Raw genomic sequence first — 25,468 nt, 5'->3', positions numbered from 1 at the left:
AAAAGAAATGCAAGTCAAAATGACCCCGAGAAATACATCAGAATAGATAAGATCAAAAACTCAAGTGACAGCAAGTGCTGTCAAGGGTGTCGATCAAAGGGAACTCTCCTCAATTGCAGGTGGGATTGCAAACTTATAAAAACACACTGGAAATCAATTTGTCTGTTTCTTAGAAAACTGGGAATGATTCTACTTCAAGATCCAACTATGTTACTTCTGGACATATTCCCAAAAGATCATCCAACTTACCACAAGGATACATGCTCTACTACTTCCATAGTAGCTTTGTTTTTAAACTGCCAGAAACTAGAAAAAACCAAGATGCCCCTCAAATAAAGAATCGCTAAAGAAAATGTGGTTCATTAACACAATTATATACTACTCAGTTATTTATAAAAAAAAAAAAGAAAGAAAGAAAAGAAAAAAAGAAAAGAAAGAAAAGGAAAAAGGCATCGTGAATTTTTTTAAGAAAATGGATGGAACTAGAAGCTATCATCCTGAATGAAGTACCTGAGATCTAAAAGGACACACATGTTTTCACCTATAAGTGGGTATTACCCATAAAGTACAGGATGTCCATGCTATTGTCCAAAGGCCCAAAGAAGCTAAACAAGAAGAAAAGCCCAAGAAATATGCTTGAATCTCACTTAGAAGTGGAAATAAAATAGTCATAAATATTTATTTTAAGAAATTTTTACTGTAGGACTTTTCCACAGAACCTTTGAAAGACTGTGAGTTTTAACTATCTCTCCATGCACTCACTACCTTCCCTCCTTTTTCTCTTCTCCTCCCATATGATCCTTTCACTATAGTTCTCACAAGAGAATTATTAGAATTGTAAATGTATTCATATTATAGTTTTAGGAGGTTCCTAAGGCCGTAGACAAAAATGTAGCCTGCATAAAGTGTTTTATAGCACGATGCATGACTGACTCTTGCTAAATCCCTAATTACACTTACTCCCATCTGCAAAGTTTCATGGGTCACATTGGGAGGGGTGAACTGGGAAAGGGGAAAGCATTTGAAATGTAAACAAAGAATTTAGAAAAAAAAAGAGTACCACCCCACCAAGCCTCTGCACCAAGTCCTAGCGGGTCTCACTCAGGGCAGCTCTCACTGTTGCCACTGAGCCAGTCTCTTCTAGCTAGCTCTCACAGCATCCCAGCTTTGTTTCCTCTTGGCCATAGACTCGGTAAACCATGGGAGTCACAAGTTTCTACCCAGCACCTACGCGTTCCAAGTATCTAGTAAAGCATGACTCTTAAACTTGAATAGTTAACCAAGTATATTTATGTATAAGAAACTCCCAATTTCATAATACTAATTTACAATGATAAAGTCTTATCCCAACATTTCTAAATTCTTCAAAACTCCAGAAATATGTCTGAAGTTATCTGGATATCCACCTCTTCCCCTCTCTCTTTCCTAGTCTTCTGGTCCATTCATTTGCCTAAAAATTTCATGAATTCAGTGTTTTTAATAACTGAATAGTACTCCATTGTGTAAATGTACCACTTTTTCTGTATCCATTAGTTTGTTGAAGGGCATCTGGGTTCTTTTGAGCTTCTGGCTATTGTAAATAAGGCTGCTATGAACATAGTTGAGCATGTGTCCTTGTAATATGTTGGAGAATCTTTTGGGTATATGCTCAGGAGTGGTATATACTATGTCCAATTTTCTGAGGAAATGCCAGACAGATTTCCAGAGTGGTTGTATCAGCTTTGTAATCTAGTAAGCTAGTAGCAATGAATTTATTAACTAATGAGTTAGTTAACTAATAATTAACTAGTTAATTAAATAATTAATTAATGGGGAAAATCCAAGGCTCTGGAAAAATATTGCTAAGAGAATAGTAAAGAAAATTCTGAATGGGAGAAAATTATGCAGAAAAATGTCTCATACTGTGTTGATATATATTATACAAAACATTCTTAAAATTAAATAAGAAAGCATTCTTAACTGAAATGTCCTACTTACAACTAAGACACATAAGTGTCAAATAATCATAAGAAAAGATGTTCTACATGTGAAATAAAAAAATAAGATACCACTATGCACCTTGGTGTGCCCAAACTGGTGTACCCAATTTGGTGTGTTCCAATTGCTGTGGCACAAATCCTAAATATGAAACCCCAAATGTTGACAAGGAGCAAAATATTTCTCTTCATCTGTGTCTGTGTCTGTGTCTGTGTGTCTATGTTTGTGTCTGTGTCTGTGTATTTCTTTCTAAATGCTGAAGCTATTTTAAAAAGTAATCACATAGTATATTACTCAAAAAGAATGCTTCTGTTTTTACCGTAACAGACAATACTCATATTGTTAGCATTTACTCAAATTTTCTGAAAATATATGGGCAACAGAAACATACTAACACACTAACATACATGTAAATGTTAACCAGTTTTATTATATTTTCTAAAACCTGAATGCAAATAGGATGTCATTTCTCAGTAAATCATTAATATTTTACATAAAAAGCAAGAACACTTCTGGGCTTTTAAAAGATGGACTTTTTAAAACTATATTTCCAAATAAATCTATAAATGTCAAAATTTATTTCTTATCATGCTGCTTACTTATGTGATATTTTAGAACAAATAAAAAATGCAAATATTTAAAAATTAGTTGTTTCTACAGACTACAAGGAAAATTACAATGAATAAAAAAAACAGAAATAATACATATGTTAGTTCATCAGCAGTTTTTGAATACTCTCTATGTTGACATATGTCATTAAATTATTTTAAGTCCCAATAATTCCAACAACAAATGTAGGTTCAAAGTTAATCTCTGGACTTCTAGAGGTAGCAATGTATTTATTGAGGTATATGTATTGTCTCTAACATGCTATTCTTCCTGAATAAATTGATATTAGGAAGGGTTGTGCACATGTGGACAAGGGGAATGAAAAAAACCCCTTTGGGCTTGATAGTCAATGTTCTGTGAATTTAAATCACATCTAAAAGTCACAATTGCACATATTTATAAAAGAAATAATTCCACATACTTTACAAAATTAATAAAAAGCTTGAATTAATAAAAAAAATCCTGAAATACTATTCCTGGAAAAAATAGTATACAAACAGTTAACATATGGTTGTAAAACTCACTGAACTTCAAAAATAATTAGAAGCTTACTCTGATTAAATAAAACTGTTTAGTAATTCAAATTTTATGAAGCTGTCTAAAAATGGAGTCATGATTCATTGAAATAATGTGGTTTTACTGGGGAAAACTATTATCAAACCATTTCTTCAGAGGACAAATTGGAGAAAGGGTTGGACATGTCATTAGTCTTTTCTCTATTTTCATTGCTGGAATGTGATTTTATGTCTTAATTTTGTTGTGAGGTCTAAACAGAGATTTGAAACAACCCAATCCAAAAATGGGGTATAGATCGAAACCAAGAATTCACAACAAAGGACTCTTAAAAGGCTTAGAATCACCTAAAGAAATGTTCAAAGTCATTAATGATTAGAAAATTGCAAATCAAAACATTACTGAGATTCCACCTTACACCAATCAGAATGGCTAAGATTAAAAGCTCAGGTGACAACACATGTTGGAGAAAAGGTGGAGCAAGAAGAACACTCCTCTATTGCTGCTGGGATTGCAAACTGGTACAACCAGTCTGGAAATCAAACTGGCGGTTCCTCAGAATATTGGAAACAGATCTACTTTAAGATTCAGCTATACCACTCTTGGGAATATACCCAAAAGATGCCCCACCATGCCACAGGGGCACTTGTTCTATTATGTTCATAGTGGCCTTGTGATAGTCAGAAGCTGGACAGAACCACGATATTCCATGATAGAAGAATGGATACAGAAAATATGGGTCATTTACACAATGGAATATTACTCAGCTATTAAGAATAAGGACATCCTGAGTTTTGCAGGCAAATGGATGGTACTAGAAAATGTCATCCTTAGTGAGGTAACTCAGTTCCAAAAAGGCATTCATGGTATGTACTCACTTAAAAGTAGATATTAGCCAAAGAGAAAAGGAAAAAGAAAAGAATATAAAGGAAAAGAAAAGAAAAAAATTAAAGTACAGAATACTTAAGATACAGTCCGCAGAACTCAAAAAGGTCAACAAGCTGAAGGGTACAGTTGAGGACAACTCAGTCCCACTTGAAAGCAATCACAAGTGGCGAGGGAGCGAGAGACTTGGGAAGAAAAGTAGACAGGGGTTGGGCCTGGGAGATCTGGTATTCGGTGAAGGAAAAGGACTGAAACCCCAAAAGCTTCTGTTTCCCAAAAGGAAAAGGAGCAAGCAACCTCAGGATGTGGGAGGTTGGGGGGTACCCTACAGAATGCACCAGAGATCTGGGATGTGAGAAACTTTCAGGACTCCAAAAGAAGGACCTTAGAGAAAAACAACAATGGGGAGATGGAACTTATAAAGCCCATCTCTAGAAGGAAGACAGGACATCAAGAGAGAAAGGTTGCCATCCCACCAACAAAACTCTGACCCATATTTGTTCCTGTCTGAAAGAATTGCAGGCATGGAAATGGAGAGGAGCCTGAAGAAAAGAAGTCCCAGCAACAGGCCCAAGGTAGGATCCAGCTCAAAGGGAGGTCCCAAGGCCTGACACTATTACTGAATCTATGGAGAGCTCACAAAAGGGACATTGTCAGCAACCAACAAATTGAGAAAAGATCTTCACCAATCCTGCTCCTGATAGAGGGCTAATATCCAATATATACAAAGAACTCAAGAAGTTAGACCCCAGAAAAGCAAATAACCCTATTAAAAAATGGCATACAGAGTTAAACAAAGAATTCTCACCTGAAGAACTTCGGATGGCAGAGTAACATCTTAAAAAATGCTCACCTTCATTAGTCATCAGGGAAATGCAAATCAAAACAATCCTGAGATTTCACCTTACACCAGTCAGAAAGGCTAAGATTAAAAACTCAGGAGACAGCAGGTGTTGGGGAGGATGTGGAGAAAGAGGAACACTCCTTCACTGCTGGTGGGGTTGCAAATTGGTACAACCACTCTGGAAATCAGTCTGGTGGTTCCTCAGAAAACTGGGCACATCACTTATGAAAAATCCTGCTATACCACTCCTGGGCATATACCCAGAGTATTCCCCAGCATGTAATAAGGATATATGTTCCACTATGTTCATAGCAGCCCTATTTATAATAGCCAGAACCTGGAAAGAACCCAGGAATCCCTTAACAGAAGAATGTGGTATACCTGGGAAGAACCCAGGTATCCCTTAACAGAAGGATGTTAAAAATGTGGTATATATACACAATGGAGTACTATTCAGCCATTAGAAACAATGAATTCATGAAATTCTTAGGCAAATGGATGAAGCTGGAGAACATCATAGTAAGTGAGGTAACCCAGTCTCATAAGATCAATCAAGACACTCACTAATAAGTGGATATCAGCCTGGAAAACTGGAATACCCAAAACATAATCCATACATCAAATGAGGTACAAGAAGAACAGAGGAGTGGCCCCTGGTTCTGGAAAGACTCAGTGTAGCAGTATAAGGCAAAACCAGAACAGGGAAGTGGGAAGGGGTGGGTGGGAGAACAGGGGGAGAGAAGGGGGCTGATGGGACTTTCAGGGAGCAGGGGACCAGAAAAGGGGAAATCATTTGAAATGTAAATAAAAAATATTTTTTAAAAAGGGACATGGTATGACAGCACTCCAGAAGACCCACCAAGCAGGTGAAAGTGTCAGATGCAGATATTTGTACCCAACCAATGGAGAGAAGTTGGTCATTCCTATGGTTGAATTAGGAAAAAGTTGGAAGAAGCTGAGGAGGAGGGCGACCATGTAGGAGGACCAGCAGTTTCAATTTATCTGGAGCCTGGGACATCTCAAATTCTGAACTACCAACCAGGCAGCTGATATGAGGCCCTCAAAACATATACAACAGGGGATTGCCAGGCCTGGGTTCAGTCAGAAAAGATGAACCTAACTCTCAAGAGACTGGAGGTCCCAGGGAGTTTATAGATATGGTTGGGTGGGTGGTGGAGGCATCCTCATTGAGACAGAGCTTTGGAAGGAGGTATGGGATGTGGAACAGTTGGAGGGTAGATTGTCTTGGTGGTTGGTAATAGAATACAGAGTATAAATAAATAAATAAATAAATAACAATAGCAATAACAATAAAAAGTTTTATTTCCAGGTATAAAGTACACTATAGATTCAGTTATTTTTCCATAGACCAGTAGTGAGAATCTCAGAAAAGTTTTTTGTTAGCTAGAAATACACTACACCTAATTGTAGATAAGGAATATGAAGTTAGGTAGTGCTTTGTTTTCTTCTCTTTTGTGTGACAACTATTTTCTTTGGCCAGCCAAACAAAATATTCTCACCATCTCTAATTTATTCATGCCTCTGGCTTTATTAGCTGTTCTATAACATATTATAAACTTCAGTCTATGTTGCTGGTGAGAATGTGATCAGAAAAGGAAATTATAGTAGGTCAATATTATTTTTATATATAGTAAAAGAAAAAAAGTAACAGTGTCATGAATGGAATATGTTTTTGAGAAAACAAAACACTTTGAAATTTAAGACACTCCAAGTGGCAGTGGGAGGGCATTGGCTACTTTACATGAAAATGGGAAGATTTAGAAAGAACATGATAAGTGTCTTAATGCCTTATTCTGTTTATAAGATTGCCTGTGTCAAATTTACACTGGGATTTTCAGCTGTCCTTGAGGAACTCCTCATGAATTGGAAGGCCACTAAATGCCCTCATTGCAGTATAATTATACCAAGACAAGCCATCGAACTCAAAATTCCCACCTTTGTAATAAAATTCTAAGTTATTGAAAACTTTGGTCTCTATGGGAAAGAGCCAGGGTGTAGTGGCAGGACAACTTTGTACGTATTTTCTTTTTGAAAAATCTAAAACTGTTATATTACTTTGATTAATTTGTTTTATTTTGATATTTAGAGTGTTGTAAGTACTTTATGAACTGAAAGTTTAATCCCTTTTCATTAAAATAGTAATATAAATAGTACATAAAGTTTCATGGAATTTACATATAGTTTACATAAAGTTCACAATGAAGAATCTTTGAGATGAGAGGACAATGCATAAGGATGTGTCTCTGGAGCTGAAGGAAAGGCCATCCAGAAACTGCCCTGTTGTGTGATCCATTCCATCTCCAGACACAAAACCCCTATACTTATTGAAGATGCCAACATGGACTGGTAGACAGGAGCCTAGTATGGCTGTCCTCTGAGAGGCTCTGCCAGCACCTGACAGACGCAGAGACTTATAGTCAACCATTGGGGACCCCAATGGAAGAGTTAAGATGAGGACTGAAGGAGCTGAAAAAGATTGCAACCCAAAAGAAGAACAATAATATCAATTAACCAGACCCTTCTGAACTCCCAGGGACAAAACCACTAACCAAAGAGTACACACGGAGGACTCCATGGCCCCAGATACACATATAGCAGTGGTCTGCCTCATCTATCAGTGAGGAGAGAAGCATGATCCTGTAGAGGTGTGACGCCCCAGAGCTGAGAGATGATACAGTGAGGAGGCAGGAGTGGGTGGGTGGTGAGCACCCTCTTAGAGGCAAAGGGTAAGGGGTTGTGGGAGGGGTCTTATGACAGGGATACCAGGAAACCATAAAAGGGAATAGCTTTTGAAATGTAAGCAAATACAATGATTAATAATAAAGAAATAATTTTGTGTTTTCAAAAAAAAAAAAAAAAAAGCTTGGGAACCTGGAAAATTAATGGGAATAGACATAGAAGGACTTGGGTCCTTTGATTACAGACTATTTATACAATGTTGTCACTTGCATAACTTTCCTCCAATATTTGGAAGACTAAAGAGTAGCTTTTGGATATTGGTTGTGCTAGCTTATGTGTCGTGTTCCAGTACCCAAGATAATAATCATGAGTCTGGGGACAGACCTAAGCCACAGACCCCCCTGCCTTTAACAAATGCACAAATAATGAAGTGGATAAGCAATAAGTCCCAAGATTCCTCCTATTTCTGCATCCCAAATTCCAAGGTTACATGTGCACATTACCATACTTGGCATTTATATGTTGGTTCTAGGGTCATAGTGCTTATAGGACAAGATCTATCAGCCAAGCAATCTTCCTAGGCATCAAAAGGAAGTATGTAACTCAAGTTACTTAGATATTGCTATCAGTGCTAGAATTATGGTTACTCTTAGAGGAAGGTTTTATATACATGTTGTTGTGATTCACTCAGGAAGAAACGTATACTATAGTCCTTACTGGCTTTATCAAAGGTCATGAGGCTTGCTGAATATGTGTCATCCAATCACCACTACTCATATATTAATTATCAAAGTATTATGGTGGTTTGAAAGAGAATGGCTCCTATAGACTTATAAATTGAATGATTTGTCACCATGTCTAGCTATGCACTGCCCTGTTTCCCACTAAGGCTTTAATGGACTCAACTTGTGAACATGTAATTCAGCCTTAATTAAATGCTTTCATTTGTAAGAGTTTCTGTAGTCATGGTGTCTCTTCACAGCAATACAAACCCTTACAAAGGCAAGATTATTACTTGAATAAAGAAAGCAAAATTTTGTTTCAATTATTCCTATTTTACTAAAATAATTAACTACAAAAATGTTGGTGCCTAAAATTGTAGGGTTTTTAATTCTAAAAATTTCCCAAGTAATTTCTTTTAATAGGTGGAAAGTATTTGAACTTTTCACTTTAATATAAATATCAGTGGGTATATGAATTCAATCAGTTTCAATTACATAATTCACAGAAAAATATGCTTAAAATTTAATTAAAGTTTCTTGGATTTTTTAGATTTCTCTGTTTTCTAATATTAAGTGCACCAAAATGCACTCACTCAAATATCAGGAACTTATAATTAGGCCTAATCTAAGATCCATTGAAGAAAAAGAACTTTTATTCTATTTATTGCCAGTTTTATAAGTGAAGAGAGGTGCATAGACTTACACATGCTGTTTAAAGTTCAATAACTTAATTTACAATGAAATTTGATAGTATAAAACTAAGGAAAAGTAACTTCTTGACTGTATGCTGATACGTTGGATAAGAGGAAATTGTCTAAAGTAAGTTTTGGATTTGAATTATGAAAAAATTATGTGCATATGTGAGAAAATATCAATATCTTTAGAAGTAAATGTTATAGAAGTAAAAACATCACAGATCAATGTGCTTATTATCCATTTCTAGAAGTCCTTACTTTTTATAAAATGCTTGCTATTAAGATATATTTTCACATTATCTTGTATATCTGTGTGACATCAAGGTTTTCTTCATTTCTTCAAGTGAAGATTTTAAGATTAATTACATAATTAATACATAAATTTGATGCTTAAATACATTTGCTTTGCATAACAGGAACAAAGAGTATGCAAATGCCCTTCATTATGCTGCTGTTGGGGAGAGATGATGAATGAATCCTATGCTACAATAGGGAGATTTTAGATACAGTAAAAGACTGCCCTGACTTATTTCTCAGATGTCAATCTGTTTAACATGAAAATAAAGCCATATACTTGGCTTTGCTTATTTTCAAAATATCTAGGTTGAGATTGTTTTGGTTCTTTGGTTGAATTAAAATAAGGAGTTTAGTTTCAAAAATATTATGTTCAAACAGCACTGTTAATAGTGAAACAGTTACTGATTCCTACCCACTGTTGAACAAGGACCACTGCTTTCCTATGAAAACAGTGTTTAATACAAATGAGAACAAATGGTTTGATTCAGAAGCAAAGTCTCCATTGCTTCTGCAAGGTAAAGAATTAGAAAAGACAATAGAGTACATGATTGCTGATAAATATTTTATTTTTTTAACTATTTTTTATCCTTTTTCCCACTGCAGATTTTATTTCCTTCCTGGTCCTACCTCTGACTGTTCCACATCCCATACCTCCTCCCAGTCTCCCTGTGTCCATGAGGATGCCCCCTGCAACATCCTCTGACCTCTAAACTCCCTGGGGCCTCCAGTCTCTTGAGGATTATGTATGTCTTCTCTGACTCTTAGGGCCAAAGAAGCTTGCTTTGGAAATTCAAGTAACAATATTTTATTTTGGCTCATTTTCAAAGAGCTGGACATAGAGTAAACAATTAATTCAAAAAAGAAATCAAGAGAGTGCAAGGAAGAGGGAGAGAGGAGAGGGAGGGAGAAAGAAAGAGAAGAAGCAGGAGGTAGAGGGAGGACGGGCAAGCAGAAAGGAAGGAAGGAAGGAAGGAAGGAAGGAAGGAAGGAAGGAAGGAAGGAAGGAAGGAAGGAAGGAAGGAAGGAAGGAAGGAAGGAAGGAAGGAAGGGTGAGTCCTGACATGACATTATGAATTAAGGGATCCTCGGAAAGTGCCTTTGAATTTGCTTTCTGTTAGCTATCTAGTGCTGGTCATTCTGATGTGTTTGCTTCTGTTTTGCTTTATTGTATAATATTGTAAAATATTTTATTTTATTATTATCATCCCTGATGAGCACATTTGTTTTCCAATGAGGAGCAGAAACTGATGGGGGCAAGGTGGGGAGGAATACAGAGATGAAAAGAAATTATTAATCTATGTTATATGAAAAGCAGCAATTGTAATAAAGGAAAGAAAAGGGATAAAAGTGGAGTGTCAACCTTCTGATTGTTGTTCCAGTTTGCAAATGATATTTAGTCAGTTGATTGTATTTCATCCTGATGGGAATTTCTTGCAGAGAGAAGTTGTGAATAAAAAGGAATGTATATGCTTACCTTTTTTTCTTTTTTCTTGGATATTCTCTTAATGTACATTTTAAATGCTATCTCCTTTCCTTGTTTCTCCCTGGACACACCATATTCCATCCCACCTCCCCCTGCTTCTATGAGGGTGTTCCCCCACCCACCTACCTACTCCTGCCTCACCACCCTAGCATTCCCCTACACTAGGGCATCAAGTCTTCACAGGACCAAGGGACTCTTCTCTCATTGATGCTGTCAATATATATATATGATGGATTACATCTACCAGTTTACATATGTTAAATTATCTCTACTTCAAGGGTTAATGTCTAATTCATCATGGTGAATGATCAGTGTGCTGGATTTGATATTTCTTGCATTTTATTTGCAATATTTTATTGGCAATTCTTGCATATATGTTCATAAGTAAATTGGCCAACTTAATTACAGGTTTTATTTTATGATCTGATTTGAGGAGCATTTGTGTTAATTCTTCTTTGAAAATCTGGTATAATTATGCCCCTAAATAATTCTGATTGTTGTTGATGTTTTTGTTGTTGTTGAGTTTGTTTGTTTGTAGAGAAAATACTTTGTTACAGCTTCTATTTTACTAGAGTTTGAAGGTCTATTCAAAATGCTTATGTGATTTGGTTTCAGTTTTATAAGTGGTATATACTGAGAAAAATATCCATTTCTTCAAGGTTTTCTGATTTAATGGAGTATAGGATTTTAAAATGTGCCTTACAATAGTCTGGATTTCTTAGCTTTCTTATGTTATGATCTCTATTTCTTCTGTTATTTTATTTATTTACATAGGCTCTATCTGCCTTATAGTGTTTTTATTTTTAGCTAAGAATTTGAACCTTCATGTGGATACCACGACTTCCACTTTTTGAGATTTTATGTCATGCCTTTTCATGCAAATGTGAATATGTGTTGTGTTACTGTGTCTACATTTATTTCTTGTGCTTTTTCTTTATCTCTTTGTCTTCTGTTTGTTTGTTTTGTCTTATTTCAGTCTATTTAATTTTGCCTTTATTTATTATTATTCCTTTTGGTGGCTACAAGGTTTCATTATATTTTATGCTTCCTGTTTTATTGAAAATAAACACAATTGTTCTAGATAAGAAAAGGAGAAGAAGAAGTGGAAGAAGAAGAAGAGAAGGGGGATTGGGAAGGTTATTTTTGGGGGGAGATTGGAAAATCATTATCAGAATATGTATGAATTAATCTATATTTTTATATTTCATCAAGATTTATTTTTTTATTTATTTTACGTATATGTACGCTCTACTGTACATACATCTGGATGCCAGAAGATGGCATCAGATACCAGCCCAGGCTGTGAACCACCATGTGCTTGTGGGGAATTGAACTCAAGACCTCTAAAAGAGTAGACAGTGTTGTTAACCTCTGACCTATATTTTCAGCTCAAAATAATTATATTTTCAATAAAAGAAAAATAGAAAAGAAGCAATATAGAGAGATTGAAAAAAGTCTTTGTTGATTTTATATTAGGAAAGAAGAGGCAAAAATAAATTCTAATTCTGGTTGTAAAATAATAAGCAATATTCTCTTATTCTGTGAGTATGTGCACCTCAGCATGTATGTCATACTCTGCACAGATAATTTGACCTTGTGTTCTTTCAAACTTAAACCCACTGAGTATTACACAAGAACAGATATAGCCCAATTACTTACTCACAATACAGTTCCCTTAAGAGATTATAATGAATTTATCTTTGACAGAGTCACTTTTCCTACATAATATTCTCCTCAGAGAAGGAAAAATAAGATGGATTATAGCATTCAGTATCTAATTCCACATATTTATTTAGTGTAGTCACTAGGAAACTTCATCATGTTAGCTTTTATGGTGGGATAAATAAAATAATGTACATATTAACCACAACTTTCCTTAGCTTCAGTTTTTCTTAAAGCTGTTTAGAGTTGACTGCTGCCCAAATGATTAAATTAGGAATTTCATAATAAAAGAACTGAAATTTTACTTCACTATTATAATAAAACCTCTAGTTTTAATTGTTAATATCTAACACCTATTTGACTTTTATGATATATGTACTTTCACATAAATAAATAATAATATAAAGAAGCTTATTTGAAGCTTTGACTTCAGACACCTCTTTGTCGACTGCCATCTTCTAAAAAGAAAAAGCTTTGGAAAAATATAAAACTCTTGGAAAGAATTTAATTTTAATATTAATAGTATGTTCCTGTCAGTTAGATTTATATCATGCGCCTCGCCTCACTTATTCTCACACTCAAACTAAGCATACTATTTCCTTCATTCTTTTTCCCTTTTCAACAAGAGATATTTGAGGAACTAACAAAGTTTGAATTACTAATTTATTCTTAACTTCACTATGATATTTTGTTTTTTGTATGTGTGTGTAGGTGTGAGTGTGTGTGTATATGTGTGTGCGTGTGTATGTGTGTGTGTGTGTGTGTGTGTATGTATGTGCTTGTGCTATGATGGTGTGATAGCAAAGTTAGCCACCAACTTGCAGTAATCAGCCATGTTACTTCCAAAGATCTAACTAAGGTTATCAGGCAGTATAGTGCCTTTACTTGCTTAACTATTTTCTGATGGCTTCTGTGCTAATTTAACTATATGAAAACATTAGGTGATTTGTGGTGTGTGCACATGTGTTCATAGATAGGATTTGCATCAGCACCCTATAGTCATTGAATTTTATGCCAGTATAGTATCATTGGTGAATTTTTGATAGAATGACTTCAGTAATAAATAATATTTTCACATTTTTCAAAAACCAAACAATGCTTCAAGAAATAGTGTATAAATAAATAAAGAATTATATGGTCACAGGATCAAAGTGTTTCAGTGATGTAGACAAAAGAAATGATAAAAGATTTGATTTACTCAAAAGGGTGCAGCTCAAAATTATTTACAATAATTTATACCTGTTGGAAATGGTAGTGTCTTTTCTTCAAGTTGTATCTCACTTGTAGATGGACTATACTTCAAGGTGTCCATCTGTGCCGCAGAATATGCAGACCGCATAATTTTGACATGATTTTCAGATATTCTCGTTGGTTGTAGTAATGTGTTTTGTTTCTGATTGTTTGTTTTTAGATTACAGGACTCTGGTAAGAGTAAGATGGATGTTGAATATGATCAATATATAATGTGTGAAATACTTAATGAATTTGTAACAATATTAAAAGAAATTCAAGGATCTTTACAGTAGTAAAAGTACTTATTTCTTAGTTAAATAAAAACATTGAAAAACAAGTTATTTTCATAATGAAAATTAAATAAAAAGAACACACACTAAAGAGATCCAAATTATATGACTGAATTCCTAGTGAATTCAAAGGTGATGGTTTTCTTTCTTTGTTTTTGATTCACACCAAAAATATGTTCCTTACAAAGAAAGAGTGACACATCCCTAGTGAATAACAATAGGAATTTTATAGTGAAGGTTTATGAAATATTCATTTATGAAAACTTGACACAACTGAAATAGGAACGGCATGCTACAAAAATTGCCAAGAACTTGTCAGCCGTGTGTATTCACATGCTGTGTTCACAGTGTCATGGAGTGAGATATTGGAAGGAAGCATCTCTGTGCTCTCTAGCTCATCTAACAAGGAGGCAAGGCACACCTCCTGAGCAACATTAAGTATCAAATCATAGAATTTGGATTTTTATCAATTCAATTTGCAGGTATTATGCATTCAGGTAAGTGAAAGCTTATATTGCTAATGTAGAGACATCTAACAACGCAAAACGAATATCTGCATCACTCATTCGATTATTGCATCAAGGAGCGGAAGCATAATGTAATGAATTGAGTTGAAATAATCATGCTTTGGATGGTGTTCCAATTTCCTATAAATATCAGTCAATTATTTCTTATACTGAGTTAAGGGAATCACACTTATGGATAAACTGAGATATATTTGCTTTCTAAAGACTAAACTTCAAAATCAATTTGAATATGAGAGTGATATATTATTTCAGCCATTAAAATTATCAGATTTATTTCACCAAAAATTGTGTATTATTTTTTGACTTGCATACATGTATGTGCACCCGGTGTACACCTGGTGCTAGTGAAAGTCAGAAGAAGGCATTTAATCCTATAGAACTTAAGTTATAGGTTGTGTGCTAGCCGACATATGGGTTCTGGGAATCAACCCAAGTCCAGTCTCTGCAAGAGCCACAGTGCTCATAATTGTTAAGCCTTTGCTCCAGATCCCTGTTTCTTCCATTTTAAATTCCTTCATGCTTTTATAGTAGAAGAAAAATTTCAATGATAGACACACTCATGTGCAACAATTGATGATTCCCAAATTAAACATTGAGAATTAAGTTCACATGAAATACTGTCTTTGTTCCTTCTCCAGGTAAAGTCCTATGGAAATTTGTAAAATTTATTTGAATAATTTAATGAAAATTGTGTTTATCTTTGTATTAGTTCTCATGGATGCTGAATCAATAGTTTGTGATTGACAGATGTACACTTAGGCTCCAACTGCAGGTCACTCTTCTAACACTGCTATGAGAGCAACAGGGTGATATAACTTTTTGCTACCTAGTTGGAGCTTTCTCAGAATATAAAAAGAGCTCACTCAATTCTCCTGTCTCCAGAAATCCTGTAATTTATGCTGTAAAACATAATTTAGGAATGGTTGATTAATCCAAGAAATTAATTTAATTTCTATTTCAGAATAGATTTCAGGGTCCCCTCATCTTCTTGTAATTTGTTAGGCTTCAAAAGTGAACTATCACCTCTGGAAATAAAGATAACTTCAGTTGACAGGGCACCATCCATATCATTGACACATCCACTTCTAATATCTTGGCTAAGATATATTTTTTTAATTAGCAACTTCTATTTTTAAGGTAAAAAATATATCCTACATTCTTTCTTGATGTTGTTTCTTTATGATTTCGGTTCTGATTTTTAATAAATCAATTGTTTATAAAACAAATTAATTGTTTAATTGATATATCCATTTAGTATTCTCAAGGTCGTAAAACAAACGTGTATCTTAAGCTTTGCTGTTTTGTATTTGGCTCTACAAAAGGCAAAAAAAAAAGAAAAGAGAAAGAAAGAAAGAAAGAAAGAAAGAAAGAAAGAAAGAAAGAAAGAAAGAAAGAAAGAAAGAGAAAGAAAGAAAGAAAGAAAGAAAGAAAGAAAGAAAGAAAGAAAGAAAGAAAGAAAAAAGAAAAAGAAAGAAAAGCAGGGGCAGAGTAGAACATTAGGTAAAATTGAGTAGTTAACAGAATTATAATATAAAAATGATATACCATAAATGTAAATCTGATTTTACTTAGATGCCTACATTAACCACCTTAACCACAAAACAAACATCAGTAGAGCAGAAATGTAGTACACTGTGGATTAAAAGTAAAATCTCACTTTAACTTTGTGTTTATTTTGTATGTGTATAAGTATTTAGCCTGTATTGCTGTCTGTGCACCACATTTGTGCATTCAAAGTATATTCTTAGGCTAAAGAGAAGTGGAAGGTAAGGGTCACTCCTTTTTTTTTCCCACCTTCATACTTGGTACCTTTTCACATTGATGACTAATTAATATTGAAAATTCCAATGATAAGAAGGCTTCCTTGAAAATAATGGCATTTGCAAATTCTTCCAACTGTGCACACAATAAAGAACTAATAGAGCTAACCCATGTAGTTTATAAATTTACTACTCATGATGTGTTGCAGAAGGTAATCTGTGCCTGTTCCTAACAGTGATTAATTATAACATCACTATGGGACCTTTTATTGCAGTATTTCCATGATCTATGCTCTTTGCTCTATAACCTTCTTACCGGGTATTTCCTTTTATAACAATCTGCAGAGAATTCTACTTATGAGGCAGGTTACTTAATTGTGCTTTCCCTAAGACTCTGATCCACACTTTGTCTCTGTATCTCCTTCTGTGGGTATTTTGTTCCCCCTTCTAAGAAGGACCAGAGTATCCATATTTTGTACTTCCTTCTTGGGCATCATTTGATATGTGAATTGTATCTTGTGTGTTCCAAGCTTCTGTGCTAATATCCACTTATCAGTGAGTGCATACCATGTGTGTTCTTTTGTGATTGGGTTACCTCACTCAGGATGATATTTTCCAGTTCCAACTATTTGCCTAAGAATTTTATGAATTCATTGTTTTTAATAGCTGAGGAGTATTCCATTGTATAAATATACCACATTTTCTGTATCCATTCCTTCATTGAGGGACATCTGGGTTCTTTCCAGCTTCTGGCTATTATAAATAGGGCTGCTATGAACATAGTGAAACATGTGTCATGCTTTCATTCGCATCTAAGTAAAATCAGATTTATATTTATGGTATATCATTTTTATATTATAATTCTGTTAACTACTCAATTTTACATAATAAAGTTCTTTTTCTTTACTTCCATAACACATTTGAATTTGTAATTGTTGTCTTAAGAAACTTAAATCTGAGGGGCTATTGACAGTAAACAGGTGCTAAAGAATTGGTACAATTATTGCAAAACTTCCCTTCATGCTGAGGACAGTGCAGGAGGAAGTACAAATGACTTTTGAACTAGTGGAATAGGGCCCATGATTGAGCCTCAGTTTGGCATGGCCCCAAGAATCACCTGTCTTGAGGACTTCATAAAGTTATGGAGTTCTGCTCTGCTTGCTGCCCTCACATCCCTCTCAATATAAGAATTTTATGAAAGCTCCGAGGGACTTCCTTTCTTTCTGGGTACTTTCTGGCACTCACAATAATAATGCTTGATCTCTTTCAGCCGTTGCTGCTGGAGCAGATTAAGGAAGTCAATCAACCACGCTAGAAAAAGAACTTAGAGATGTAGTTTGTGAGCAATGACCACCACACTTAGAAAACATTTGACAAAGTAAAAGTGTTAGTGAAGCTAGGTTGTGGTGTTTTTCTTCTGACTCTGATGTAGAAAATCTTAAGAAACAATTTGAAGTTCAGAAACGCATACTCTTAATAGTTAACCTAGGGATCGTTTATGGTCAGGGGACAAGGCAGCACTGACTGATGTGATTCTCACTGAAGCTGGACTAGCAATATTGATTTCTTATCCCCGTGTTTGCACTTAGTTTCCTAATAGGATTTATTAAGAATTGCTGATGAGTAGATACACATTCTGAGGATTTAAGGTAGAAGTGATAGAATTTTTATATAAATGTCTAGATTTGTGATTCTCTTAAGATTCTTACAAGATTACTTCTAAAGATGAATAATAGAATAATCACTCCTTTCTTTATAACCACAAATTACTGCCTGCAAGTAAGAGAAACTGGCTGAGAATCTACCTTGCTCGCTTGTTTACACTTTGATAATCTATAACAAGTTGCTTAGTTTTAAATGTATTTGTGTTTGGCGGAATAATTCGTTGTCTTTATGTGTACTATTTTAATGGTATTTCTTGTAAAGGTATTGGAAAAACACATTGTTTTTTTAAATAATCATTCACTACAAGAAAACTAATACATAATCAAATTGTAATTTTGTGCTGCATGAAAGATTTTGCTGTGTTATATACGATATGGAAAAAAGAATAAACAAAGAAAGAAATTTTAGACTGACTTCCCTTATGAACATTAAAGCAATTATACTCAACAAAATGCTTGCAAACCAGATCCAAGAAGACATCAAAAACATTATCCACTATGAGCTATGAGGCTTGATCACAGAAATATAGGTATTATCCAGCATACAAAAATTCAAAAAAAAAAAAAAAAGGCCAGGAGGTGGTGGTGCATGCCTTTAATCCCAGCACTTGGGAGGCAGAAGCAGGAAGATTTCTGAGTTCAAGGCCAGCCTGGTCTACAGAGTGAGTTCCATGACAGTCAAAGATACACAGAGAAACCCTGTCTTGAAAAAACCAAAACCAAAACCAAAAAAAAAAAAAAAAAAAATCCAGCAATATAGTACACCATATATGCAATCTGAAATACAAACAAAGATGATCACATCATTAGATACTGAACAAGTCTTTGAAAGAAACCAATATCCCTTCATGATAAAAGTCTTGGAAAGATCAGGGATACAATGTACATACCTAAACAAAATAAAGGGGCTATACAGCAAGAAGAGAGCCAACATTCAATTACATGGAGAGAAAATTAAAGCAATTCCACAACATCAGCGATAAGACAAGACTGTACACTCTTGCCATATCTATTAAATTTAGTATTTGAACTTCTAACTACAGTAATAAGACAACTGACGATCAAGTGGATACAAATTGCAAAGGAAGAAGTCAAATTACTGTTATTCTTGGATGACATGAGAGTATACATAAATGACCCCAAAACTGAAGCAGAAAACTCCTGCAGGTGATAAATAACTTCAGAAAAGTGACTGGATATATAATTAATGCAAAATAATTTCTTGCCCACCTTTATACAAATGAAAAATGGACTGAGAAAGAAATTAGGGAAATAGCATTATTCACAATAGCCACACATAATGTAAAATATATTGATATACTTTTAACCAAGTAAATGAAATACCTGTTTGAGTTCAACTTTAAGTCTTTGAAGAAAGAAACTGAAGACGATATCAGATGATTGAGAGGTCTTCCATGCTTATGGATTAGTGGTATGAACTTGCTAAAAAATGGCTACTTTACAAATACAGTCGACATATTCAATATAATTCCCATCAAAATTCCAACAAATTATTTACAGATTTTGAAACAATATTCAACCTCATATGCAAAAACAAAAATTATAAGGTAGTTAAAGCAATCAGGTATAATAAAAGAATTTTAAGAAATATCACCATCCTGATTTCAAGCTACTAATAATCATTAGTAGTACTAATGATTGTACTACAAATCAATAATAATAATAATAATTGCATGGAATTAGCATAAAAACAGGTAGGTTTATTGAACAAATTAAATTGAAGACCCCCAAATAAACCCACAAGCTAAGGACATTTGATTTTTGACCCAGAATCCAAAAACTATGCAATGGAAACAAGAAAGTGTCTTCATTTTTTTTGTTGCTGGTCTAACTGCTTGTTTGCATCCATAGATCAATATCTATAACCTTGAACAAAACTCAAGTCCCAGTGGAACAAAGACCTCAGCATAAAGCTAGATAACTAAATCTGATAGAAGAAATTGTGAGGAATATCCTTGAATGCATTGGCATAGAAGACAACTTAATGAACAGAACACCATCATCTCAGACACTAAGAAATATTAATAAATGGAACCTCATGAAACTGTAAATCTTCTGTCAGGAAAAGCAAACATCAATAGGAAAAAATGGCACCTTGCACTATGGAATAAGATCTTTACCAACCTTCCATCTGACAGAGGGTTAATACCCAAACTATGTAAAGAATTCAAGAAATTAGACATTAACAACCCAAATAACCCAAATAAAGTGGTGTATGGATCTAAACAGAATTCTCAACAGAGGAATCTTTAATAAGTAAGCACTTACATAAACGTTCAGCATCCTTAGGCATCAGGGAAATGTAAATCAACTTATCTCAGAGATTCCATCTTACATCAATCAGAATGGCTAAGATCAAAAACTCAAATGACAGCTTATCCTGGCAAGAGTATGGGGCAGGAAGTATACTGCTACATTGCTGGTGGGAGTGCAAACTTACAAAACCACTTTGAGTATCAATTTGGTGGTTTATTCACAAATGGGAATAGTTCTACCTCAAGATACTGGTCATATACCCAAAAGATTCTCCGCTATACTACAAGGACATTTGCTCAACTATGCTCATAAGCAGCTTTATTTGTAAAAATCAGAATGTATAAACAACTTAAATGTCTCTCAACTGAATAATGGATAAGAGCTCAGCAATTAAAATGGAATATTACTCAGCTATTTAAACAATGTCTTGATGGAATTTGCAGGAAAATGAATGCAACCCAGACACTGAAGAAAAAAATGGTATGTACTCACAAGTAGATATTAGACATAAAGTGCAGGATTACCATGTTACAATACCAAGGAAGAAACAAAAAAACTTCATGAACAGAGCACTAACATCTTAGGTACTAAGAACAATTAATAAGTGGCACCACATGAAATGGAAAATCTTCTGTAAGGCAAAGGACACAGTCAATAGGCCAAAAGACAGCCTACACAAGGGGAAACGATCTTTACCAATCTCCCATCTTACAAAGATGCAAAGTAACAAGCTAAATAGGAAGCTTGAATATCACTATGAAGGGAAAATAAAAAAGATATTGGAGGTAGAGGTAAGGAACAGAGTGGGAGAAGACATTGGAAGGGAACATGAGTATTCAAGTCTAGGGAGTATGGAGGGAAAGAGGACTGGGAGAGAGAACTTGAATCACTGAAGGGGAGCACTTATGAGATGAGTTAGAAACTTAAGACTATATAAGCTGCTAGTTTTTAAGGCAATTGATTGAACATTGATTACTAGCAATGGGGGAAATAAAATCTATAACATCCACCTTTTTTAACCAGGCAAGATTTACACTGTAGGAATTGGGACATCAACCCAGCCACAAAATGTTGACTCAGAATTTGTCCTACCTACAAGATATGCAGGCATAAAGATGGAGCAGAAATTGAGGCAATGGCCAACCAAGGTCTGGCCAAAGTTGAGAATCATGCCATGAGAAGAGAACCACCCTTTTCAGTCTTAATACTATTTCCCTATACATGCAGACAGGAGCCTAGCATAACTGTCATCCGAAAGGCTTCATCCAACAGCTGATGGAAGCAGGAGCAGAGACCCACAGCCAAACATAAAGTAGAGCTGGGAGACTCTTGTTGAAAAGTGGGAAAAACTATGAAGGTGACAGAGAGGTCAAGAAAACCACAAGTAAAACTACAGAATTAATTATCCTGAGCACATAGGGGCTTACAGAGACAGGGCCACCAACATGAGACCATGTATGTAATGGACTTAGGTACCCTACAAATATGTAACAGATGTCTTCATTTTTGTTCATGTGGAACCCCTAACAGCAGAAACAGGGGCTGTCTTTCACTCTGCAGCCTGCCTTTGGATCCCATTCCCCTAAATGATCTGCCTTCTCTAGCTTCAATATGAGATTATGAACCTAGTCCTATTTTAACTCAAAATGCCAAGGCGGGTAGATATCAATGGGAGGCTTCCCCTTTTCTAAGGAGAAAGAGGGTTAAAGATAGTAGGTACGCGAGTGGGAACGAAAGGGGGGAGGGAAAGATGCTATCTGGAAGTTAAGTAAATATTTTTAATTGAATAAAAGAAAAATAGTTGGCTTTTCTTATTTACATATAAAAAGTTTTACTAGGTTACACATCTATGTGAGAACATTGTTCTCACATAGATGTGTAACCTAGATTTAGAAGATTGTATGACATTTCTTAGTTTTTCAGAACCATGCTCCTGAAAATTATATGATTACATTTTCATTAACAATGAATAGTATTTAATTTTCTCTATCTAGCAAGTTGTCATTATCAATTTGCCTATTGATGATTGACAGGACTGATTGCAATTCTTTGCTGTAATTAATAGACTAGCCATAAATATAAGAGTGCAAATATCTCAATAGAATCTTTCTGGCTATATTTCTATTAGTGAAATATTGGAGTCAAATATTAGTTCTAATTTTATTTTTTTATTTAAAAACACTTTATGTGGTTTATTTATTTAAATAATATGATTGAATAATTTCATACATGTATACAAAGTAGTATGTATATAGAAACTACTTCCCCCAGCCGCTGCCACAATTATTCTATTCCAACTTTTCTATTTTGATTGTTGAAAAAAGTCCTACTAACTGGGTAAACTGGCATCTCAAAGTACTTTTTATTTTCCATATCTTAGGGCATGAGGAAGGACTGAAGATTGATAATGGTGATATATTATGAAAAAGATTATAAAGCTAATTGTGTTTCTACCTTTAATTCTATCATTTTTTGTTTCTTTTAGGTGGTAGATTAATGCATAAGAATGTATTGATTCTGATGGTATACAATCCAGTGCGAAGCTCAACATCTCCAGACTACCTGTTCTATCAGCAATCATTGAGATTCATAGATTTTAGGTATCATTATTTTTGGCATGTGATAATTTTGCAAGGCTTTTTAAAAATAATTTTTATTAAAGATCTTTTGAAAAACAGAAAAATACTACAGACAAAGCAAAACTAAGATATTAGTCTGGCGGTTCCTCCGAAAACTGGGCACCTCACTTCCAGAGGATCCTGCTATACCACTCCTGGGCATATACCCAGAGGATTCCCCACCATGTAATAAGGATACATGCTCTACTATGTTCATAGCAGCCCTATTTATAATTGCCAGATGCTGGAAAGAACCCAGGTATCCCTCAACAGAAGAGTGGATGCAAAAAACGTGGTATATCTACACAATGGAGTACTATTCAGCCATCAGAAACAATGAATTCATGACATTCTTAGGCAAATGGATGGAGCTAGAGAACATCATACTAAGTGAGGTAAGCCAGACTCAAAAGGTGAATCATGGTATGCACTCACTAATAAGTGGATATTAGCCTAGAAAACTGGAATACCCAAAACATAATCCACACATCAAATGAGGTACAAGAAGAAAGGAAGAGTGGCCCCCTGTTCTGGAAAGACTCAGTGAAGCAGTATTCGGCAAAACCAGAACGGGGAAGTGGGAAGGGGTGGGTGGGAGGACAGGGGGAGAGAAGGGGGCTTGCGGGACTTTTGGGGAGTGGGGGGCTAGAAAAGGAGAAATCATTTGAAATTTAAATAAAAAATATATCGAATAAAAAATGTAAAAAAAAAAAAGAGTGACTAGAGACAAGAGACAACCTCGGGTAAAAATAAAGCAGGTGCATTAGCAGCAAAAATAAATAAATAAGTAAGTAAGTAAATAAATAAATAAATAAATAAATAAATAAATAAATTAGTCATTGAGAAACAGATCTATGTAAGTACAATATCTAATGTATATGATGGTATTTTTATTGACATAGCCACGTAGAAAAAGTTGATATTCAAAGTTTTCAAGAATTCTGCTTTGCATTGAATATGATAGTTTTACAAAGACTGACACGTCTTTGTTTTTACAACTAAATTACAACATAATGATTTTTAAAAACTACATATTATACACTTAACAATTAACAGCTATATGTCATAGAAAGTCAGAATGTATAACTCTATAGTCTCTTAGCCTCAGTTTAGCAACCTGTGTTAATACTGATGTCTTCTTGTGAGAAATTTCTATGTCAAAAACTGGAGAAAGTTGACAGTCTGATATCACAGTATACACTGAACATTTAATATGTCTTCAGATCTTTTTTTTTTTGAAGATTCAATTATTTTGCATCCTCTTTGAAGAATCTATCCAGTCTCCAGATGGTTAAAAGGCACTAACCCTCATTAAGACACCTACTTTAACAAATTGGTACTAATTCACTATAGGATTTCCTATTTTTAATGACTACATATGTTTCCACATGTGATTTTTCTGCTCCACTGTACTTTATTTATATTTCATTATGCCTCACATCTGCCTGTATTATCCACATCATGTAGACAGTTTTCTGGCACAGTTTTATTCTAATCTTCATTGAAATTGCTTTATATTTTCTACTTTAAGCAATATTTATTTAGTAATAAGCCTTTTAATTTTAATGATGGTTTATAAAAATTGTTTAAAACAAAGTGCTTCAGTGTATTTTTGTAGATAGACTTCTATCATTGTTGTAGTATGTATGATATCTAACATCTGTTCAGATATTACCTTTAAACACAATATGTCTCTCCTCCTAAAATACTATTTTAGCAGCCAGCATATTCAAACAAACTTCACTCCCCCCAAAAATTTACAAAATTTGGATAGATTTTTGCAGAATTCTGAATCAGAAAATGCATCTTATATCTCACATTAGCAAAACTACTTTGTAGGAATTTGATATAAGAGTTGAGAAATTTGTATGTTAATAGGGAGTTAAAACACAGGTCATATATTATCATATGAGAAAATTTACATGTTGTTTTTATTGATTTAAGATGCTTCAATTATTTCATACTTTTTATTATACAAATAATTGTAAATTTTATAGAGTGATGTAGACAATGACACAAAATTGTTGAACTCATCTCCTCCCACTTTCACTTTATCCCCTTTACTATTAACATGCATCTGTCTATTAATTAATTATAAGTTAATTGCATGAATAAAATAATGGATCAAGGTCTAAGAAACTAACATCTATACTCTCCTATCAAAATAAAGTATAGTACATTATTTCACAATCCTCTTATCTCTTAGTCCTTAATAAACTTAATTCACATATTACAAATTTAAAAGTATTAAGAGCCACAGTCCGTTAGTAATGGAAGAAAATGACCATAAACTCTGAAGCATTATGTCACTGTGTGACTTCAGAAATGTAATGTACTCCAGATAAATATGTGTTTTTGACACTCAAAGATTGATTTTATCAATATTTCAATATCCAGATTCAGACATTTTGGAATTATGTTCACCAGTGATTAAAATAAAATATAGTATAAGATATGATTTTATAAAATAAGCATTTTTTTCATGTACTAACAACAACAGCATTATGTAAGCAGAAACACAAAAAGGCCTTGAAATGGAGACCAGGATATACCCTCCTTAATGCCCAGCATCACCAGCAAGAGAAACACGTACTTCACAGCAAAGGATACAAGTCTCTGGGAACCATGTAGCTATGGCACTAAAGTGACTGGCTCCTAGCTTTCCCCATGGAAGCTACAACACACCTCTGGTTTTGACAACGGAGATGTGAG

This window comes from Apodemus sylvaticus, chromosome 11 (genome assembly GCF_947179515.1).
Source record: "Apodemus sylvaticus chromosome 11, mApoSyl1.1, whole genome shotgun sequence".
NCBI classification, from domain to species: domain Eukaryota; kingdom Metazoa; phylum Chordata; class Mammalia; order Rodentia; family Muridae; genus Apodemus; species Apodemus sylvaticus.
This window is presented reverse-complemented; position numbering follows the sequence as displayed.